The sequence below is a fragment of the Heteronotia binoei genome, chromosome 6 (assembly GCF_032191835.1).
Source record: "Heteronotia binoei isolate CCM8104 ecotype False Entrance Well chromosome 6, APGP_CSIRO_Hbin_v1, whole genome shotgun sequence".
NCBI lineage: Eukaryota > Metazoa > Chordata > Lepidosauria > Squamata > Gekkonidae > Heteronotia > Heteronotia binoei.
Window position 1 is genome coordinate 92,081,639 of NC_083228.1, and position 22,176 is coordinate 92,103,814.

General features: G+C 41.5%; 1 protein-coding gene across 2 annotated transcripts in view; it reads right to left on the minus strand.

Moving 5' to 3' along the window:
- The window catches only part of PIK3CB (phosphatidylinositol-4,5-bisphosphate 3-kinase catalytic subunit beta), a 120,449-nt gene extending 102,722 nt beyond the window's left edge, over positions 1-17,727 (minus strand). The window contains exon 1 of one of the 2 annotated variants that reach the window (XM_060242167.1): positions 17,498-17,727. The gene's annotated coding sequence lies outside the window, so the exon portion shown is untranslated. Of the gene's footprint in view, positions 1-17,047; positions 17,167-17,497 lie in introns of those variants that run through there. The other variant, XM_060242166.1, reaches the window with a different exon arrangement.
- Between the last annotated feature and the right edge of the window lie 4,449 nt (positions 17,728-22,176).

Genomic DNA, 22,176 nt, shown 5'->3' on the forward strand with positions numbered 1-22,176 from the left:
TTGACCCATGCCCCTCCTGGCTGATTAAATCTTGTCAGAGGGAGCTAAGATATCCTATACGGGATATCATAAATAGATCCCTCTTGGAAGGGCAATTTCCAACATCTTTGAAAGAGGCCATGGTCCGCCCTCTCTTGAAAAAAAGTACAGCAGACCCGGCCGAATGGGCGAATTACCGACCGGTCTCGAATCTACCATTTTTAGGTAAAGTTATTGAGAGGGCAGTGGCGGCACAGTTACAGAGATTTCTGGATGACACTTCCGCCTTAGACTCCCACCAGTCCGGCTTCCGTCCAGGCCATGGAACGGAGACAGTGCTGGTCGCCTTGGTGGATGACCTCCAGCGGCATATGGATCGAGGCGGTGTGGCGGTGCTGATGTTGTTAGATCTGTCGGCCGCGTTCGACCATCGGCTACTGGCCCGCCGGCTTGCCGACACAGGGATTAGGGGGTCGGCCTTACAGTGGCTTTCCTCCTTCCTTGATGGGCGGGGACAAAGGGTGGCAATTGGGGGAGAGCTGTCCCAGAGGCACCCACTAGTGTGTGGGGTGCCACAGGGTGCAGTTCTCTCCCCGATGTTATTTAACATCTACATGCGCCCCCTTGCCCAGATAGCCCGGAGGTTTGAGCTCGGGTGTCACCAATATGCAGACGACACCCAGCTCTATCTGCTAATGGACGGCCGGCCTGGCTGCGTCCCGGAGAACCTGGACTTAGCATTGCAGGCCGTGGCAGGTTGGCTCAGGCTGAGTGGGTTGAAGTTGAATCCAACGAAGACAGAGGTCCTTTGCTTGGGCCGTGGTGCCCTGGGGGGGGGAAATCCCCCTTCCGGCTTTTGACAGTGTACCGCTGAAAGCAGCCCATAGAGTCAGGAGCTTGGGGGTTCTTCTGGAGCCTTCATTATCAATGGAGGCACAGATAGCGGCCACTGCCAAGTCCGCGTTTTTTCATCTTCGATGGGCGAAGCAGCTGGCCCCCTTCCTTGGGCGCCAGGACCTAGCAACGGTGATCCATGCTACCGTCACCTCGAGACTGGACTACTGTAACGCCCTCTACATGGGGCTGCCCCTGTGCCGAACTCGGCGGCTGCAGCTGGTGCAGAATGCAGCGGCTAGGCTGCTGTTAGGGCTCCCAAGATGGGAGCACATACAGCCGGGGCTACGCGGACTGCACTGGCTGGTGGTGGCATACCGAGTTCGTTACAAGGTGCTGGTTATTACCTTTAAAGCCCTATATGGCCGAGGACCTGTCTACTTGAGGGACCGTCTCTCCCCGCATGAACCCCAGAGAGCGCTGAGGTCAGCTGGAAAGAACCAGCTGAATATCCCTGGGCCAAAGGAGGCCAGATTGAAGTCCACCTGGGATCGGGCCTTCTCTGTAGTGGCCCCCCTACTGTGGAACCAACTCCCGAAGGAGGTACAGGCCCTGTGATACTTAGATCAATTCCGCAGGGCCTGTAAGACCCACCTCTTTAAAATAGCCTTCACATAAACCGAGCCAAGAAAGTCCTGTTGGATATGTTGTATGTTTTATGTTTTAATCACTGGATTTTATGAAAGATGTTAATTATAGCACCATAATCTTAAATTTAATGTAATTTTAATGATTTTAAGGATGATTTTATATTGAAATTGTATATGAATTTATAATTGATTGCACATGGTTTTATTGTATACTGTATTCACATGTTGTGAGCTGCCCTGAGCCTGCTTGCGGGGAGGGCGGGATACAAATAAAAAGTTATTATTATTATTATTATTATTATTATTATTATTATTATTATTATTATTATTATTATTATTATTTAAAAGACTTCAGATATCCTATTAATTTTGCTTACAGTACTAGCTATTAACTCAGCACAAGAAAACAATGTCCTTGGCTGTTGCCTGCAACGAAGATGGTGAACTGGAGCAAGGTTTTTGGATTCTGAAAATCACTGAAAATATTATGCAAGTAGGAAAAAAGCAAAGGAAGAAGACTGACTAAAGAGACAGTGGACAACTGAAAGTGGAAGACCATTACAAAGGAAGAGCCTCTTCTCACAGCAGGTAAGCCTTCTGTTCTTCACTGGAAAGTCCCTTTGGCTCTCTGAACTGAGAACAGATGTAATGGAAACTGAATGGGAGACAAATGTAGTGGTACTGAAACACTAATGATTAAAAGGATGAAAAGATAAGCCATACAACTGCAGCCAGTAACTAAGTATTCCTTTATTTTTTGCTTGCTAAAGAAAAATGTCATTAGTAAATGACTCATAGTGCTAACGTTAACATTATAAAACTGCACACTTGTTCAACATGCTTAAAAGAATTCAGAAAACTAGTCAGTAATATCATGACCCAAAAAACAAGGAAAAACACTGGTGAAAAAAAGAGCTACCTCCATTTCCAAGAGGTGATGATCAAAGTGAAGGAACAAGCACATGGCCTTTTATTCTACTGCATTAACTGAGAGCAAGTAGCAATAGCTTGTGACTTTGTAAAGCCCAAATAAACACCAGGAGCAGGGCAACACTGTTATCAACGATCTATCCTGGCAACTGTTTACATCTTCCTAGACAAAGCAAATGCATTTGCAAAGCAAGACATAACAGAAAAAGCAGGATTCAATGTTACTTTTAAAACTACCTGGCCTTGCTGTGTCTAAGCCAAAGTAGGATACAAACTGAGTACTCTGATACTTACTTGCACCATAGGGCATCATAGCAAACCAGTCAATAAGGTAACAGCCATGAAATGGCAACACAAAATTTAATTAGTTATATGGACTGTGTAAAATATTTTTGCTGTTTTACTGCAAAGGAACTTCAAGAACAGAATGAAGAGGGAAATTGCTGAATTACAAATTATTATGAAACTTGGAACAAACACCTCCCCAGGACTGAACAGGGATACTGGAGGTTTTTTTAATCTTATTACATATGCTAAACTCACTTCACCGAGTATGGCTATATATCCACAGTATTACAATGTATTTCTCTTTTAGCAGAGTGTATCAGAATGTTTTTGTATTGACATATTCAAACAAGAGATATTTATTTCATTACATATACTAAACCCATCTTCCACTATATTTATTTTTTTCTAATGGCAAACTAGAATGATGTATATATTTATGTTAATTGTTAAAAGGTAAATTATTTGGACAGAAAAAACTGGGAAAGAAATGCACTCATTTTGACCCAGGCTTCTTAGCAATAGAATTAACACACATTCTCACATTCTGACATGTTACTGTTTATTGGTTTCCCACACTAATGCAACCCAGATCAAAGATTTTCTGAATTTGTTACTATTTGTTACTATTCTGCTATTGGATTTTAACTTTGTACCACTTTGCACTCTAAACCCCACCAGCTATACGTAGTTCTGCTTACTTTACCTCACTCCTTGTCTGAGGAAGTGTGCATGCACACAAAAGCTTACATTCTGAATGAAAGTTTGTCAGTCTTAAAGGTGCTATTTGACTTCTGCTTTAATCCAGCACATAGTTATACTCTTCTAAAGCTCATGGAGAGCATTTACGCTTGTGCTGTAAGCCCCTATCTCATTTGCCTTGCTTACCACCTTCTTGACACACCTGCAGTAGTCACTACTTGAAACTATTAGGTAGGTGTGTTCCTCCAGCTCTGACAGCTTCCACCACCCAACAAGCCTCACTTTCCCCGTCAATGTACTCTCTGTCCCTCCCTCCCAAACCTTCTGTCACTCAACAATACCCCCTGCTTTCAGTCAGCTACTTATTTGTCAATCTTCATTTAGCCAACCTCCCTACTGGGTCTGTTCCCTACTCAGTTTTCTTGTTTCTTTCACTGTGTGAAAAAATTTTTTGCAGCTAAGTGAACTTGTTTGTTTTACAGAAATTCAACATTGTATTGTAAATACCTGCCCCTCAGCAGTTGGAATATTTGCAGCTTCACAACTGCTTAACCCAAGGCTATGGTTATTACCATGAGACAAGATATTCACAGTTTTAACCCGGCATAAGAGATTCTGATTTGTTATTGTTCCATTTTGTAGCAGTAGAAAAGAGCAAGAGTCCAGTAGCACCTAAAGATCTTAAAGACTAACAACATTTGTGACAGGGTGTGAGCTTCTGTGAGTCACTGCTGACTTCTTAAGATACTGCACTTTAATAAAACAAAATATTTTAATGCCTCTTAACTGGTAATTTATTATACCTTCTGCAGATCTTGGTGCAGAGACTTTTACTACAATTGAATGTAACATATACAAAGTTAATAGGGAAAGAAAGCACACATTATAAATCTAGATCCACTTCACAGGAACTAAATATCTTGATCGCCATAATCCCAAGCACCACGAAACTAAGTAATAATTCTTAGATAAAGTGTGTCCCAGCATATACTGTGGTTCTTCAGGGAGACTTTGGGTTCTTTTCCTATTCCTTGTTTATTTTATTTATCCTATTCCCTCTCCCCTGAATAGGACTTGGAGGTGGTTAACAGTATATAAAATATACCTGATAAAAACAAAATATCTAATAAATACAATACAAAAAAGGCAATAAATAAACTTTAAAAATATAAAATGATTAAAAATATATCCTGGTTAAAATCCATCAAGCAGGGTAGGATGCATGGATGGTGAATACACAGCTGAAACATAACTGACCAGCTGCCTGGTGGATCACAGTCTCTCAAAGGCCACCCAAAAAAGAGCAGCCCTGATGAATTTAGGGAGGTCCTGCAAAGCATATACAGTACTTCTTCAGGCAGCTGGTTCCATAGGACAGGGGCCATTACTGAGAAGGCCCTCACCCTTGCTGGTCAGGCAAACAGTTTGTAAACCAAGTAGTCCAATCTCAAATTGAATTACCATGTCCCAGACAGATAGGGACCCAGTTGGCAGGCCCAGCATAGATGGTAAAATGCAGTCTTTGTCACTAAGGAGGCATATTTGTCCATGGAGAGAAAAGAATTGAGCCACATCTCCAGACTTCTGACAGTCAACTGCAGAAAGTAAGATCTCATCAGGGGTCAATAGAAATTAACATCCCAGTAGTCTAGGCTTCTCCAACCACATGATTTCTATCTTAGATGGATTTTATTTCAACCAGCTCTCACCTAGCCATTCCACCATTGAATCCAAGCAGGAAGCCAAGACTGGGATATCAGCTACAGGTCGCTCCTCAAATAAGATGTAGAGCTGGGTGTTTTCTGCATACTGATGGAACCCCACTTCAAGCCTCCTAATAATCTCTACCAGAGGGCACATATGGATGTTAAATAACATCGGGAAGAGAATCAACTCCTGTGGAACTTTACAAATTAGGGTGCATAGTGATGACCTCTCTCCACTCACAACTACTCTCTGGGACCAGCCCTGGAAGAATGAGAACCAGCGCAAGGCCATACCCCTCATGTTCAGAAAGGCTAGGCAGTTGACAAGGACAAAATGGTCTACTGTGTTAAAGACAGCTGATAAATCCAGCAGGATCAGTACTACCATCCTGTCTGTATCAAGGTATAACCAAAGATCATCAACCAGAGTGACCAGAACTGTCTCTTTCTTGAACCCCAGCTAGAAGCTAGACTGGAAGGGATCTAGGGCAGATGTCTCATCCAGGAATTCCTGGAGCTCTTCCTGCTTGCTCAATCATCTTTCCCAGAAATGAAAAATTAGATACTGGGAGATAATTGGCTACGTCCCTCTCATCTAATGATGATGAGTGGCGTCATCACTGCCTCCTTGAAGGAGCTAGACAAAAACCCTGGGAGAGTGAAAGATATATAATGTCTCCCAAGGCTCTTCCAACCACTTCCCTGGAGGCTTTTCACCAACCAAGAAGGGCAGGGATCCAAAGAATAGGAAGTAGGCTGAACAGCCAATAGAACTGTCAATATCAGCCTGGGACTGTGGGTTGAAAGAGTCTAAAAATGGACACAATTGCACAGGCAGGGCCACAAGATTCCTATTAACTCCAGATCTGGCAGACAAATCTTGGAAGAGGATTGAGACTGTATACCATGGAACCAAAGTAGTATGGGGGCAAAGAGGGAGCCATAAGGCAGCTTAGTCAATGGTCTCCTGAAACCATTGTTGTTGATCTGATCACAGTATAAACTGTGCATTGATTACACAGCTTGCCCTTACTCAGTACCATGAACCTTTTCCTCCACTGTCCTGCATCTTTAATTTCTTGATATTTCTATTTGGATTCCCAGGGCAGCTTCTTCTTGATGACACACTACCCCTAGTGAAAAAAGAGCATATTCTCTGCTAGTTTGGCACAAAGCCATGGTATCCAATCTGATCCTTCTCTTCTTTGTTTCCTAGCAGTATAATAGCCCTGCTTCTCAGCTTTTTGGCCAAAATCAAGTGTAATGTAATAGCCCTGCCTAGCCTCAGCTTTCCAGAACTTGGAAGCTAAGAACGTTTGGCTATGGTCAGTACCTGAATGGAGACTACCAAGAAAAACAAGGCAAATGACAATGGCAAACCACCTCTGCTTATCTTTTGTCCTTAAAACCCCATGGTTGTGGGGTTGCAATGAGTTAGTTGTGACCCGATGGCATGCAATAATTTTTATTTTGGCTTCCTGCATATAATCACACTACTACCCTTAATTCCAAGTAGTTGATATTTAGACTGGAAGCTGCTCAGGGAAGAGTTGTGTTGAATCTGTAAAGCATCAAGTACAATGACACTTTATAAATAAATAAACCATCCCAGAACGCAAAAGCACTTGGGGCCTTACATTAAACTATGTACAAGCTTTAGCCTAAAAGATACAAGATTTCAGCCCTTCAGCATCTGTAGATCTCATCAATATGATATTACCCAAAGTGGTCTTTGTTTGGAAGTGCTTTAAAAAATGTGGTGAGTGGTATCACAGGAATGAGGAAGAATTAATACTGTAATTCTCAGTTAGATTCTCAAGTCTGTTGTAACAGTATTTGGAACAGCTTCTTAAAAGCTAAACCATACACGTTATTGCCCACCAAACTTAGACTTTTAAATGACATTTTTCTGATGCAAGTTTACTGAGTAGCAAGCAGTCATGGATTGCAGACATTCATAAGAGAAGCCATGTTGGATCAAGCCAATGGCCCATCCAATCCAACACTCTGTGTTACATAGTGGCCAAAAAAACCCAAGTGCCACCTGGAGGTCCACCAGTATTTGTCCTGGATGATTCTGCAAATCCAGTCTGCATCACCAAACCAGAGATGAGATAAGTAAGTTTTCAAGTTTTCAGTGCAGCACCATCATAGACTTAATGGCTGAGAAAGAAGTGTCATGAAGACAAAACTTCACTTGTGTTTCCAAATCCCTGTAGCAAAATTTCTAAACTGATTCCATTATAAAAGATGACACATTTTTATCCAAATCTTGAGCGGCAGCCAACGTGCAGAACAGGACCCTAGATCTTGCGATGGGTTGAAGAAAAGCTAATAAACTACAGCTTAGTCAACAGATGAGAGAGGGTCTGTTGGTGGATGGCCGAATAAACTTTGTAAAAGGTTGTTGCTTTTTTAAAAAGGTAATAGAACTATATGATAACAGAATGGTTCAGGAGGGCATTTTATGGAGGGAAAGGGACTGCAGATTATACCATTGTGTTTTAAGGCATATTATCTGTTTGCATTGCTGTCAGTGCACTGTTTTCTACTCAGCTAATACTGGGTGTTTTTTTGCATTACATCTAGCCTCTGTATCATGTCGAACAGGATATGCTTATGCAGATTTATGTAGTCCTAGTACCTTGCTTATTGGATGCCTCATGTTGTTAAATCCACTCTGAGTCTCAATGAGAAACAATACTATAAAAATAGTAAATAAATAAATATTGGGGTGCACTCTCTCTTGATGTTTTTAACTTAAAAGTACTTTTGTAACTGGGCCATATTTTAGATGCACAGGTGACATTGGTAGCACAAAACACCTGTCACCAGCTTCAATTGGTGTGTCAAATACTGCCTTTCCCAGATACAGATAGCCTTCCCACAGTTATCCATGTTTTGATGACTACACTGATTGCACCTGCCTTTGGAGATTACTCAGGAACTTCAACTAGTCCAAAACACAGTCATCATTCTGGAGGACTTCCGGGTTTGGGTTATGGAGAATTGAGCTGCTTCTCAGTAGAGGAGCAGACCAGAGCCTCTGTTCTGGGCAGAGAAGGTGATCTTAACACCTGCTGCCTACTTCTCCCAGGCAGGGAGAAGGCCAAGATATGCATATTAAATTCTGAGGGGATTTACTTTGGCTGACAAGGAATCCCAGTGGGGTTCCTTTTTGGCTTTGCAGAGTCCCCGGAAAAGGATTGTATTCCAACGTCTACAGAGGACTTCTGAGGTCGTTAAATCGACTTAAATTCACCAGGATTCAAAGCTTCTTTGGAACTAATTAACATCTATCTTTGAAGAGAACAGACTTTAAAGGAAAAAGATCTTTATCGCTCCGGGACTAAAATAAGACTTATCTGAAATAAAGACAAAGGTCTGGATCCAACTACATTATTTTAGAGTAAAGAAGATAAAGGAGGGGGTAAATTTGGGACTAATGAAATTTGAGAAACAAGGTTAAAAGAGGAAAAACAACTTTTGCTTTGAATACCTGTGGTCAGGCCAGACAACCCCATTCGAAACAGAACTGCTGACCTGATGGATGTCACAGGAAATGGCATCATAGAAATAACGTGAGACTTCTCAAACATCGAAAACGAGACTTCGTGGCAAGAAAGGAAGGAAGTAGCCATTAAAACTGCAAGCCTCCTAGCCCTCTCAAGGACCATAAATCATAGAGAAGTACTGGAGACCATTAAAAGAAGGTCAAAAGTTTTAAAAAATTTTAAAAGAAAACGGGACTTTAAAAAACAGTGGAGCCGGCAGATATCATTATTAAAAGGTTTAATATTGGATTATATGCTTTGAACTAATTTTGGATCACTCCAGGAGAAAAAGGAATTTTTTTTTAAAGGGATAGAAAAGTCGCGGACTTTTATTTTGAAGAAAATAAAACTTTAAAAAATTAATATCTCGACTTAGGATCTTCTGGGAACAGCGATTTTGGGCTCATCTAAAAGGGCAAGCCTTAATCTATAAGACTGTGTAATTGAAAATCGATTTGGTGAGGTCAACTTCAGAGCCTATTTTAGCAATGGGCAGGCAGTGATGTCTGTGGATAAATCAGGAGCAAAGCAGATTCGTACGAGGGCCAGGTCACTTGAAGAAGCAAAAATGTCTAAATGGCAGGAGGCAATAGAAGCCATGGAGGTAAGACTGACAAAAGTAATAAAAGATTCAATAACAGAGAGTAAGAAGGAGTTTAAAAAAGACATTGAATTCAGTGCAGAGGCGGTTAAAAAAGAAATTGAGGAACTCAGGAAAGACTTCCAAGCAGCGTTAAAAAAAGTGCAGGAGGTAGAAGAAAAGGTGAAAGACCAAGACTCAAGAATTGATACAGTGGATTCCACTATAAAAAAATACAGGAGAAAGCAGTGCTACAAGATTGTAAACTAATGGAAAATCAGATACGTTTGAGAGGGGTGACTGAATCTGTTGAGACTGATCTAAGGACATATATAATAAGAATCATTGCTGAGTTTTTGGGGGATGACCCTGACGAAACCAGTTATTTTTGTGACTATATTTACAGGGTTAACTCAGACTATGCCAGAAAAAAACAAATTACCAAGAGACGTGGTAGTAAGATTTGTTACAAGAGATATGGTGGGAAAGATTCTAAGTAAACAATTTGAAAATACATTGGAGGTGGATGGCAGCAGCGTAAGAATTATGAATGAATTGCCAAGGAAAGTTATAAACGACAGGAGACCGTACAAAAAATTGCCTGAAAAGTTGAGAGAAAATGAAATGAGATATAGATGGATACTTCCAGAGGGTTTAAGTTTTGAATACAAAGGAAAGAGATTTACAATCACAAGCACTCAAGAAATGACGAAGTTTTTGGACGAACATAAGAAATTTGGGGGTACAGATTAAAAATAAAAAATCATGAGGGATTACAAATTAATATCTTGGAATGTAAATGGACTAAATTCACCACAAAAAAGAAGGGCAACTTTTCATTGGATTGGGAAACAAAAATGTAATATAATTTGCCTACAAGAAGTACACATTAAACAAATGGATTACAAATTTTTATGGAACAAACAACTTGGTGTGAAATTTTGCTCATTGGCTAAGGAGAAAAAAAGGGGTGTTGTTTTTTATGTTAAACAAGAATTACACCCAAAATTGATTTTTAAGGACGATGATGGTAGATATATTGCGGTGGAAGTGATGCTGAACTATAAAAGAACTTTGTTATTGGGATTGTATGCCCCAAATGGAGCAAAAGATTCTTTCTTTAAAGACATTAAGCAACAATTAGATCAAGTGACATATGAGCAAATTATGATAATGGGAGATTTTAATGGAACAGTTAAAAATATTTTGGACAGATCTGGGGAAAAAATAATGAAGGAAAACTACCAAAGTCATTTTTTGATTTAGTAAAACAAGAAAGTCTGGAAGATATATGGAGGGAATTTAACCCTAAAGAACGTGGCTATACTTTCTTTTCAGCAAGGCATAATTCTTTCTCAAGAATTGATATGTTATGGATTACAAAAGATCTTGGACTTATAATGAAAAAAATAGAGATTCTTCCTAAAATAGGGGCAGACCACATTAATTAAGGTCTGCAAACAAGGCTCTTCTCTGACTTCCAAGTTATGACAAAAGAAAAGGACATTGTGGTGGGAGTGCTCCATTTAAGGAATGCCAGATATACTTGCCTTCTCTTTTAAGTACCAGGTTAAAGCAACTCCGTTCACCTCAGTTTTTAATTACACTCGTTTTATGCTGCTGCTGCTGTTTATTATTATTTTTATTATTACTCAACTCATATATGCTCTTATTACAGTAGACTCTCACCATTTGCAGGGGTTCTGTTCCTGGTATCACTATGAATGGTGAAATCTGTGAATATTAGGGAGACCCTGGAAAAACCCAGTTCCCTTCCCACCACCAAATACCCTGCACAGAGGGATGCCTAGATCATGTGAGTTGTGTGTAGTATCTGATGGAACATTCCTGAGTGAATCATGCAACAATGGCCACCTCACCTGCCCAACTTTGGCAAGTCATGTGGCAATATTATAGCTAGGCTCTTACGCTTGGACATACAAGCATGGTGGCTGCCATGCAAATAACCCAACACAGAGGCAGGGCATGTTTATAGCAGCTCTCCCTTTCTCAACAATAGAGGGATCATTTGCTTAGCCCTAGTATGGGGCTAAGCAAATGATATGGCCATGAACCACAAATAAGTGAATCTGAGTTGTGAATGGCACAAGTTTACTGTAGTTACTCTCCCCCCTTTCTTAGCCGCCCTGGAAATTCTTTTGAATCAATAGGTATGTTAAAATATTTCCACTTTCTTTTTAGCCATCAAGTTGCAATCAGATTATCACAACCCCCTTGGGTTTTTTTTTTTTAAAAAGAGACATTTAAAGGTGATTTGCTATTGCCTGCCTCTGCATACCTACCCTTGGTATTGGTATTAATCCAATACTAACTAGGGTCGATAACATTAATACAGATAAACAAATAAGGCTGCATGGGGTTGGGCTGAATGACTGTAGCCAAGATACTCTCCCTCACTTTCTTCTCTATGTGCAATATGGGAATAATCATGCTAGCATATCTTAGAGGAGTAATGAACATGGTGTGAGTCCAGTGGCACCTTTAAGACCAACCAAGTTCTATTCAAGGTATGAGCTTTCATATGCATGCACACTTCTTCAGATACAATGAAATGGAAGTTACCAGTCCATACATATAGGCAGAGGAAGAGCAATAAATTAGCATGCAACATGTTTCGGGGATTCAGGAATAACAATCTTATTTTCTTTGGTTACCATTTTTTGGTTTCCGTTGGGGGGAAACAGTGAAGGAAATAAATATGTCTAAATTGGAGATTGATATATTCTTAATTGTGGGGTGCTGAGAGCAACTGAGACCTTAACATTACATTCCATCCATCTCCCCTCAAGCATGGAGATGATCTTACAGCATCATCTTCTTTGAAGCAGGGTGACTGGCTGTGTAGATTTATCTCCCCTATTCACAGACCAGAGAAGTACAATTCAGCCTACCATTCCAAATTACATTACATTCTACTATTCATTACATTAGATTACAGCTTACTATTAATCTATTATTCCAAATAAGAAATAAAAGAGGATGTATGGCATTTCTGGGGGATTGGTGAGAATACAGATGTCAGGGCTGAATGAGGTTAGCATATGTAGTCAGATAAGAAACCAATTTCCCTGTTAAGTCCTGGGGATTCCATTGTTCTGAACATTGGAAGAACCTGCAGCTCAGCAATTTCCCTTCCTAGCCTGTTCCTGAAGTTCCTTTGCAATAAGACAGCTACTTTGAGGTCACCCATCGAATCTCCTAAAAGACTGTTCTCCTATGTAGGGGTTGCTAAATTCTTGAAGAATGCTATATAAATGCTAAATATTTTTATAGCTATAATTCTTTGCAAATAAAAGTCAATAGTTTATAGACCTACCCAGAGCTCAGCTAAAGTAGCTGGATTTCTGACAATTTGGTCCCAAAGGTCCTCATCTATTAAGCCCATTACGTGTGCATACAGAGAGACTTTAATGAATGCAGCTCCTCCAGCATTTAAACAGCACTTTGTGATGCTATCTGCAAGGAAACAGGCAAGGACTGTTCTCCAGCAGGAAAAGAAAAATCCTGGCCTGTCTGCCACAAACCTACCAGCACTGACAACTACCAACTGCAATGAAATTTAAATTAAAAAAGACATTTCAATCCAAGCACTCAGATTTAACTTGGTTATGGAGCACATTTGCTCTAGATATTTAGAGCTTAGGCTTTTTTAAGCACATGAAATTAGCTTGCCACTTAGTGTTTGATGTCGTACAACTAGAAATCTCTTTAATAAAATTTAGCCATTTTACAGAAAATCATCATAACATCACCTTCCCCCCACCCCCATAATGCCTCTGAGCACTTGTTTAAAGTAACAAAAATTTAATCACAGGAAGGAGCCTCCAGTGTCTGACTTCTCTATGATAAACTGAACTATATTACTTAGTGGTATTTCTACACACTATTATTGCCATGGTAAGCTCTCTGACAAGTACAAAATAATGGCAACACAACCTCCTGGAAATATAGATCCACATTGCTCAGCATAAGATTGATTAATAATTACATGCACGTAAGTTTACCAAAGCAGGAGAGGGAAAAGATTCCAGACATACACAAAAATGAACTCAGCTTTGGTACATTTTGCTTCATTGTGACTCTCAAAAGAACAGCCCTACAAGCAGGGCTTTTTTGTAGCAGGAACTCCTTTGCATATTAGGCCACACACCCCTGATGTAGCCAATCCTCCATGAATTTATAGTAGGTCCTGTGAGAAGAGCCTTGTAAACTTTTGGAGGATTGGCTACATCAGGGGGTGTGGTTTAATACACAAAGGAGTTCCTGATACAAAAAAGCCCTGCCTACAAGATCAAACCATCTAGTCTCTGGTATTCAAAGGTTTACTGCTTCTGACTGCGGAGAACTCCTCCTTGCATCTACCCCCTTTTAAAAACCATGTATGCTCATACCCATCTTTATACCCACTGAGAATGAATTCTACAAGATAATTATTTAAAGTCACATTTAACTACTTCAAAGCATCCTACTTAAGGTTCACCTCTACTCAAAGTTACCTCTAAATGCTGATCTAGCACAAGTACCATACTCACCAAGAAGACTGTTCCTAACCTGAGGAATCACTTCAAGAAATAAGCATGCCTTTCCTGCTGTCTATGCCCCTATCCCTTATAACAGAAATGGAAGATACAGCTAGCATACCAGGGAAAAAAACTATAAAAAGTAAAGGTTAATACAAATTTTAAACAATTATTTTAGTACAACACAAGGAACCAAGAAACTTCTGTCCACATAATAGATTTATTAAAAGAGGTGGCTGAGTGGGCGGGCCAGCCACGAGGCCCTCTACTCTGGCAGCCAAACCCCGCCCCCAGCTCCCAGCAGCCCCCAGTTGGGCTGAGAAGATGAGAAAAGAAAGTGAGTGTTGGGGTGGTGGGGGCAGTCTCTTTTGGTGGGATAGTCTTGGGGTAGGCGGAGAGCCGTTGGCAGCTTGTTGGGCCCATGTGTGGCTCAACGGCGGTGGGTCACTTTGGGTGGACTGGGGCAGGTGGGAGGCTTTTCTGGGGGGAAGAAGGGGGAGAGCCGACATCTTGCTCAGGGTCCCAGGAGGAGTTCTCTCATGGGACCCATGTGCAACGCGGCAGGGGTAGCTTTGAGTGGACTGTGGCGGGTGGGAGCTTTTTCGGGGGGGGGGGGACGAGCCAGCATCTTGCTTAGGGTCTCTCCCGGGACCCATGTGCAACGTGGCAGCAGCAACGAAGGTTGTTTGGGTGGACTGTGGTGGGTGGGAGGCTTTTCTGGGGGGGGGGAGGGGGAGAGCCAGCATCTTGCTCAGGGTCCCAGGAGGAGTTCTCTCCCGGGACCCATGTGCAACGTGGCAACGAAGGTTGTTTGGGTGGACTGGGGCAGGTGGGAGGCTTTTCTGGGGGGAGAGGGAAGAGAGAGAGCTGGCATCTTGCTCAGGGTCCTGTGAGGAGTTGGCAGCAAATCCAAGTAATTTCTATGGAGGCAGGTCCCAAAGGTTTGTGGCCTGAGTCTGTAAATCCTGGACAGAGTCATTTGGAGTGACTGAACACAATGGGAAAGCGTTATGTATTCTGTGCAATGAAAGTGTTGTGTCGCACATCATGTGTCATATGCCATTTTGACACCAACCACAAAAGTGTTGCCGAACTTGGTGAAACTATTTGTCTTCCTTCCAGCTCTCAAACATCTGATGTTCATGTCTTGTGGCTCTCAAACATCTGACAGTTTATTCTATGTGGCTCTTACGTTAAGCAAGTTTGGCTACCCCATTTGTGTTTGAAGTGCTACGTATCTGGTGAATATGTAAACAACTGACTATGTACCTAAATGGGCAATTAGCCAACTTTTCTCCACCACCATTCAAAATCAACTGCTCACACAGCCTTTCTACCTGTTGCCACAATTGCTGTCAGTTAACCTGTGACAACTTCCAGCATACAGCTGCAGGGCATGATAGCTGCACACACTGCAACACACTGAACTCAGCACTAATGATGAGCTCAAAAATTCAGTTCATATCTTCAGTTATCCTACATCAATGAAAAAGGCTCAAGAGAGATCAGCTATTAAAACATAACTAACAATTCTTAAAGTGTAACCTTTTATTGATTCCTATCTAGAATCATGAGCCTCATATGCGATGTTTCCGGTTACTCTTAACACACCACAAGACTCTACTTTTTTTTTAATGTAACAGATTAGCACAGCTATCTCTCTTGAAAGACCCTAAGGTTTCAGATCAACGAAATTCCTATTTATCAAATATCCTGCCAAGTTCCAAGTCCTGTAAAGAGATAGAGGATAAAAAGTGCCACATGTATTACTTCTTATTTGTTTATGCAACAGACTACCTCACTGATATCCAAAAAAGACCTGGACACAAACTCTCCACCACCATATTTGACATCACAGCTCATCTCCTATTACTCCATGACAGTATCCTCATCTCTCCTCTCCACAACAAGGGAATTTCTCCACCAGCTGAAACATACCTCCTCCCACCCCCCAAAAAATAAAGTTCAGGTACTTGGCTGCAATGTTTATAGACTGCTACTAAACTACACAATCGTATAAACTGCAGTGCACAAACGTAAACAAACGTAATAATCAACATGCAGAAGTCATAACTTTCAAAGAACTGGCCACATTATTATGTTGCAACAAAACCAGAAAGGAGACTTGTGGCATTTTAAAGGCTAACAGATTTACTGGCATCACAATCAACATTTTGCCTCATTTTTTAGAATGCAGATACTACAGAAATTGTTCTTCTAGCAGCCATACAGAACAGACCTATATACAACAGAAGCCCAGGGTCAGACTAAACCAGTATTAATACAGTATGTGTTACATTACAGTGAGACCTAGTCAAAACCACTGGACATGGTAACATAGCAAAAAACAAAACACAAAAAACCAACAGGATTAGTTAATTCGAAACTATGATCTTATTTTGAGAAATATAATGAACTCTTCAGAGGATTGGAAACAGAAAACAAAACTGAAGGAAGTAACTTCCCCTTTCTCAATTAGAAGGCTAAAGAGGGCCATCATTGCTTAGAAATAGGGATACACAGTGAAGAAAGATCCCAAGTGCTTGTCAACAGGAAAGGCCAGGTGTTAAGTGAGTTCCCCATAGCAATGATCCTAAAAGAAACCTTAACCTTGTACAATACTGCAAATGCCATCAGACTTTTGAAAAGACAATAAGAACTTTCAAACACATCTATTTTTATCCTGTGTCTAGCATGGAGCCATTCCAGATACAACAAAAAAGCCCTCTCCCACTTAGAAAATAACAAAAGTCCACATGTTTCTTACAATTGTTGAGAAATTACAATGATTCTTATTCAACATCTGAAGAGTTTAATCATTTAAAAAGAGACTCAAAGCAAGTCCAGCAAGCAGAATGGAGAAAACCAACCCAGAGATGGCTGGAGGTTCATGATTTTTAGTAAATTCCCATAGGGCACATGAATGACAAAACAGAAGCATACACTGTAAAATATATAAGCATCCCAACATTAAACCAAACATTCTTAGTTCCCATTCTGGAAAACAGGAACGAAGAAATGCCTCACAGGTCTTTGTAAAACTGACCTAACAGTGCTTTATGTGCAAACATGATAGGAGCAACTGGTAGTGTCTTCTAAACATACATCCCTCAAAACTGTTATTCATTCTAGGAGGCATCCCACAGGCCTTCCCGCCACCTCAACTGATACAAAGTAAGATGTGACTAAACTTCACATGACCACCGAAGGAAGACAGCAAATGTCTGACTAGGGCGCCTGTTGAGCAAGCCAGTGTTGCAATGCATGTGTGTGTTTTAAGACTCACATCAATGCCCTCATCTTCTAACCATTTCCACTGTGCTTCAACAAACAAACAACAGCTTCTGCTGAGGAATGCCGCTCACGAGGTTGAAGTATTTTCTTCTGGGGGATGGGAGCAGAATCCTCTTGAAGGCTTGCGCTACGACCTACGCTTAAATAGGGGCAAAGATCTCCTGAACTCTCCGCGACTGGCTCCCAAGAAGAGGTTGTTGAAGCAGAAGCGGTGCGCAGGCGCCGCAAGGAAAGGGTGTCAGCTCAATGCCGTCGCTATACAATCCAAACTGGCCCCCTCACCTTACTCAACCCGGTAGCTCGTTGCCTTCCATAAGCTTAGCGGCAGGCGCGCTCTGCGCCCTCTCAAGCCACAGGGCGCAAGGACACAGAACAACCCGCGTAAGTTTCGCCCCGCCGGCTTTCTCGGCTAGGTATGGCGTATCCGGTTTCACATACTCACCTGCCCAGCCGGCGGCAGCAGCTCCTACTCGTCGTGAGCCACCACAGTCTCCTCCCCCTGCTACCGCTACTCTTTTCGGCCAGCGTGGGGGCTAATCCTACTTTGTCACCTTTGTCACAGGCAACTCATGTGTAACTACTGAACCCCAGGTTGTGCCAGCGCCAGCCCCCGGCCAGCAGGCTAACAGGACGCGCGCTTTCACTCACTAACCCAGACCGGAGGAGGGCCGGGGGATTACCTAGGCAACAGCTTCCCTCCCTTCTTCCCACTACTATTCCCGCCCTCTACACGTACCCAGCCAATCCCATGGGAGCTCGTGACAGAAGAACCAATTAAAATAGCCCCCAAACTATCGTCTCCCGATTTGGCGACAGGAGATTGGAGTTCTTCTGTGGTTAGAGCGAGCTACGGCAGCGGCAAAGGAGAAGCGCCTCCAATACGCAGCTGGTTTGTGTGGGTAGTGGAGAGCCTGTCCGATGATGAAGCCTCTCTGGAACTGGAAAAGGCACATGGAAGGAAAATGTCGCGTAACTGAGGGAGGAGATCATTTGTACGCAGGCAGAAGAGAGCATAATGAGCAACAAGGCTTGGAAAGACAGCACCACTAACGCAGTGGGGTTTGTTTCAGTGTAAACGTAGGATGGTGCATTACATACATGCTAGAGCACTGCGTGGGACCGTGGGATCAAATTTTGAAAACCGAATTAGCGGGTGAAGTTTCATAATTAATTTAATTAAACCTGAAATTGATCTAATTAATTAGTTAGACCTGAAACGAAGATATAGTACTTGATTTTTGAGGCAAGAAAAATTAGCCTTTGCAGTAAGAGTGTACAGAGAAATCTGGGACCCTTGACTGGACTTTATAGTGTTGCATATAAAAGAGAAGGAGAAATAAACGCAAGGGTGAATACTCTGTCCTTTAGTTGCCTGTTCTCCATTATTGTGACTATGTGAAATAGGACTAGATGTTTAATTTAGAACTGCAGGTCTCTGACATAGACTGAGTGAAAGAATTGCTGCCTGTAGAGCACTTCCTTATCTCCTGCTACAGCCTAAAATGCTCCCTACAATTCTTCTGGGGGATGGAGAACCACTTGGAATAGCATTTTTAGGCTCCAGAAGAAAGGGGAGATGAAGGTCATGCTGTGAACAGAAACGCTCCAGCAGGTCCATGATATGAGTACTTTGTATTTCTTCCTTTGTAGTGGCTAGAAGCAGATGTAATGCCTCCTCAACACTGCAGCCTTAATCCAGATTACACCTTCTCCCTGTGGCTGGTTCTTAGGGCCAAAATGCACACCTGGTATTCCATTCACAGAACTTCAGCATCGTGTGTAATATGGCTCTGAGAAGGGGCTTTTTTCATTCCAAACCAGTACTTGCTATGTCCTCTAGCTCTTGCATTCTAGTTCTAGCCCAGTACCTTTTTTGCCCTGATTCCTTCAGGTACCATGCCTGAGAGCCAGTATAGTGTAGTAGTTAAGAGTGATGGTCTCTGGAGAACTGTGTTTGATTCCCCACTCTTCCGCATGAAGCCTGCTGGGTGGCCTTGGGCCATTCACAATTCTCTTAGAGCTCTCTCAGCTCCATCTACCTCAAGGTGCCTGTTGTAGGGAGAGGAAGGGAAGATGACTGTAAACTGTTTTTTAGACTTCTTTGGGTGGATAAATACAGGCTAAAACCCCCAGCTCTTCTTCTTATGCCTGTCTCTATCCCTCACGATTATCAACATATCCTTTGTCCCAGACTGCACTGTGTCATCTGCGTCTACTGTCTTCTGCCTCCTTTTTAAAAGATTTTATTCTCCCTTTAGGCTTTAGGTTCTTTTTTTCTCAATGTAGTCTTCATTCTGCTTCTTAGCTTCTCTGGGATCTCTTCCATTTAAGACTTCTTATCTCCTTACCAGTTTATGCAACTTTTTCTGCCATAAAGGACCTTTGTGAATTGTTTTGAAGCTACACTGATCTTTCATTTTCCTATTCAAAATGAACATTTGAGGAGTCTGTGACGTATGTTTCATCAACTTTTCCTTGTATATCCTTTCCACCAGGGCATACGGTCTTTTTTAAGTTGTGACTCTGGGGCTTTGGAATGACAAGCCAAAGGTGAAATATTCTCTAATAACTTTTTTTAATGACATAAAAAAACTGTTTCCATTGCAATTTGACAGTGGTTTTGTAAACTGGTCCACTGAAGGCATTTGTTTTTTCTGCTTTTTATTGAGACTTTTTTTTGTTATAAGGAGAAGATATTGGATTTATATCCCGCCCTCCACTCTGAATCTTAGAGTCTCAGAGCAGCTCACAATCTCCTTTATCTTCCTCCCCCACAACAGACACCCTGTGAGGTGGGTGGAGCTGAAAGAACTCTCACAGCAGCTGCCCTTTCAAGGACAACCTCTGCCAGAGCTACAGCTGACCCAAGGCCATTCCAGCAGGTGCAAGTGGAGGAGTGGGTTCTCCCAGATAAGAGTCTGCATACTTAACCACTACACCAAACTGGCTCTCAATAAGCTTTCTGTCTGCGCGTGTGTTTCAGATATTCTGTTAGCCATCTTGAAACATTTTTTTAAAAGAAGACCTAGGTATTTTAAAAGATAAATATTGGAAGTTTTCCAGCTGTTTGATAGTTGGCTTTCAGGCAGACAGAATAGTATTGAGTTCTAATTGTGTGCAAGATTAATTATATGATATATGAAATCTTTACGATTTCCCAGGAAAGGCTATAGCAGCCTTCATGGGACATTCTAATTTTCCATGTTCATGTTTTCGGAGTGAAGAGTTCTAAAATGAAAAATGTTACAAAAATCTTCATAGGTACCTGTGCTGCTAAGAAGCATTATTTTAATAGCAGTTTTAGGGAAGCAGGAACTAGACTAGGACTGGGAGACATGATCTCAAAATGCCACTTGTCACGCAGCTTGCTTGATAACTTTGGACTAGTCATTCTCTCACAGCCTGACCTACCTGACAGAATTGTTGTGAGGATGAAATGGAAGAAGGGAGAACCAGGACCTGCTTCTCTCAGGTCTTTGTAGGAAGCATGGGTTAAAATGTGGGCTGTTGAAAATCTAGGAAAAAACTTATTATGGCAACTGCTTGCCTGGAGGAGCCAATTACTACTTCAATAAATCCTGAACCTTAAGTGAATTGCTTTTTGAAAAAAGGTTCATTTATCAATTTTAGCACTAAGGCTTTAAGAAAAATCAATGTCTATTTTTAAACTACCAGCAGCTAAATAAAGGAAAGCTGCCAATTTCCTCCTTAAGTCATCTTTTTCTTTTAAAAACAACAACAAAGGTACTGACTTGAATGGCCAAAAAAGAGTGTTTTTTTTCTCATTCCATAATTTCCAAAAATGAGCATAGGTACATGTTATCATTCACAATATTTCCTGAAAATGTCTCCTGGTCATACTAATGCAACCCTATGTACAATTATAGAACATTTTAAGGACCATATTTTATCACAATCTAATACATTAATGTAAACTGTTTTGTTTTCAAATAAGGGCAATTTTTAGAAGAGATGATATGCGAAGCTATCTATAGATCATCATTAAAATTAAGACATGGAAAATACTGGATTCATTTGAGAATCTATGTACATTTTTTGGCTCAGCCTTGTTTTTAATTTTGAGGAGTGGTCCGGCAACAAGAAATCCAGATTGTTCTGCACTCTTTGCCAAGCTGCCTGCCAATGAACCCAGGTGCTGCTCTACCAGCTCTTATTTTCCCCTGGACTCTTCCCACTGCTTGATTTCTTTGGGTTTCTGCCCACCTTTGCAAGTGGAAATGCAGACCAGATGTGCAAGCAAAAGATGCATGAACACAATCCATTTTGTCTGGCTTTTCAACTTTCTGCAGGTGGATGGAAATCCAGAGAAAGAAGTTGGATGTATGAGCAAGAGCAGGATTCCTCTTTTCATTCATATATTTTGGCCTGTCTGGCTCCCTGCTAGTCTGAAGAAAGAAAGCAGGAAGCCAGACTGACTTGCACTTTGTTTCAGAAGAAGCTTCCTCTTCATATTCAGGAAACTAGAGGTGGAGATACTATAGTGCATTGGTAAAAAGGGGAAGTCTCCTGTTGCTGGCATCCCTCCTGCAACAGAAAGCAACCAGAAGCCCAGCTGAAAGCCTGCGGCGGGGGTGGGGGGGCTAACCACTCTCAGGTTTCAAGGGCAATCTGTCAGAATTGTTTCTATATGATGGATAGGTGGGGTTTGGGTGGAAAAAGGGATTTTGGTAGGGGATTCCTTACAGGGAATAATTGCAGTGCAATACAAAGAACACTTTTGGGAGAATAAAACCTGAATAGATCTGCTTAGGATTGTTCTGTTCATTTTGGAATCCCTAGTGGTCCTCTACCCTTGGTGCATCAAGAATTTCCTCCATTTCACATTTTCATGGTTCCCATCTCTTCTTCCTTAGAGTAGCTGAGAAGGGATGGCAGTTCAGTAGGCAAAACTGAGCCTAGAAACTTTTGGCTATCAAATATGAACCTGCTCACATTTTGTTTTAGTGTTTAGTTTCATTTTCTTTTAGTTACGTTTTATTAGTTTTTTAGGCTGGAAAAAAATCTGAATTACTGTGATTTTTAAAGCTGTGCAACTCAGCTGCATTGCCTCACAAAGCAATTGAGGCACAGTGAATCTGTCCCTCTTCTCTTTAAATAGTG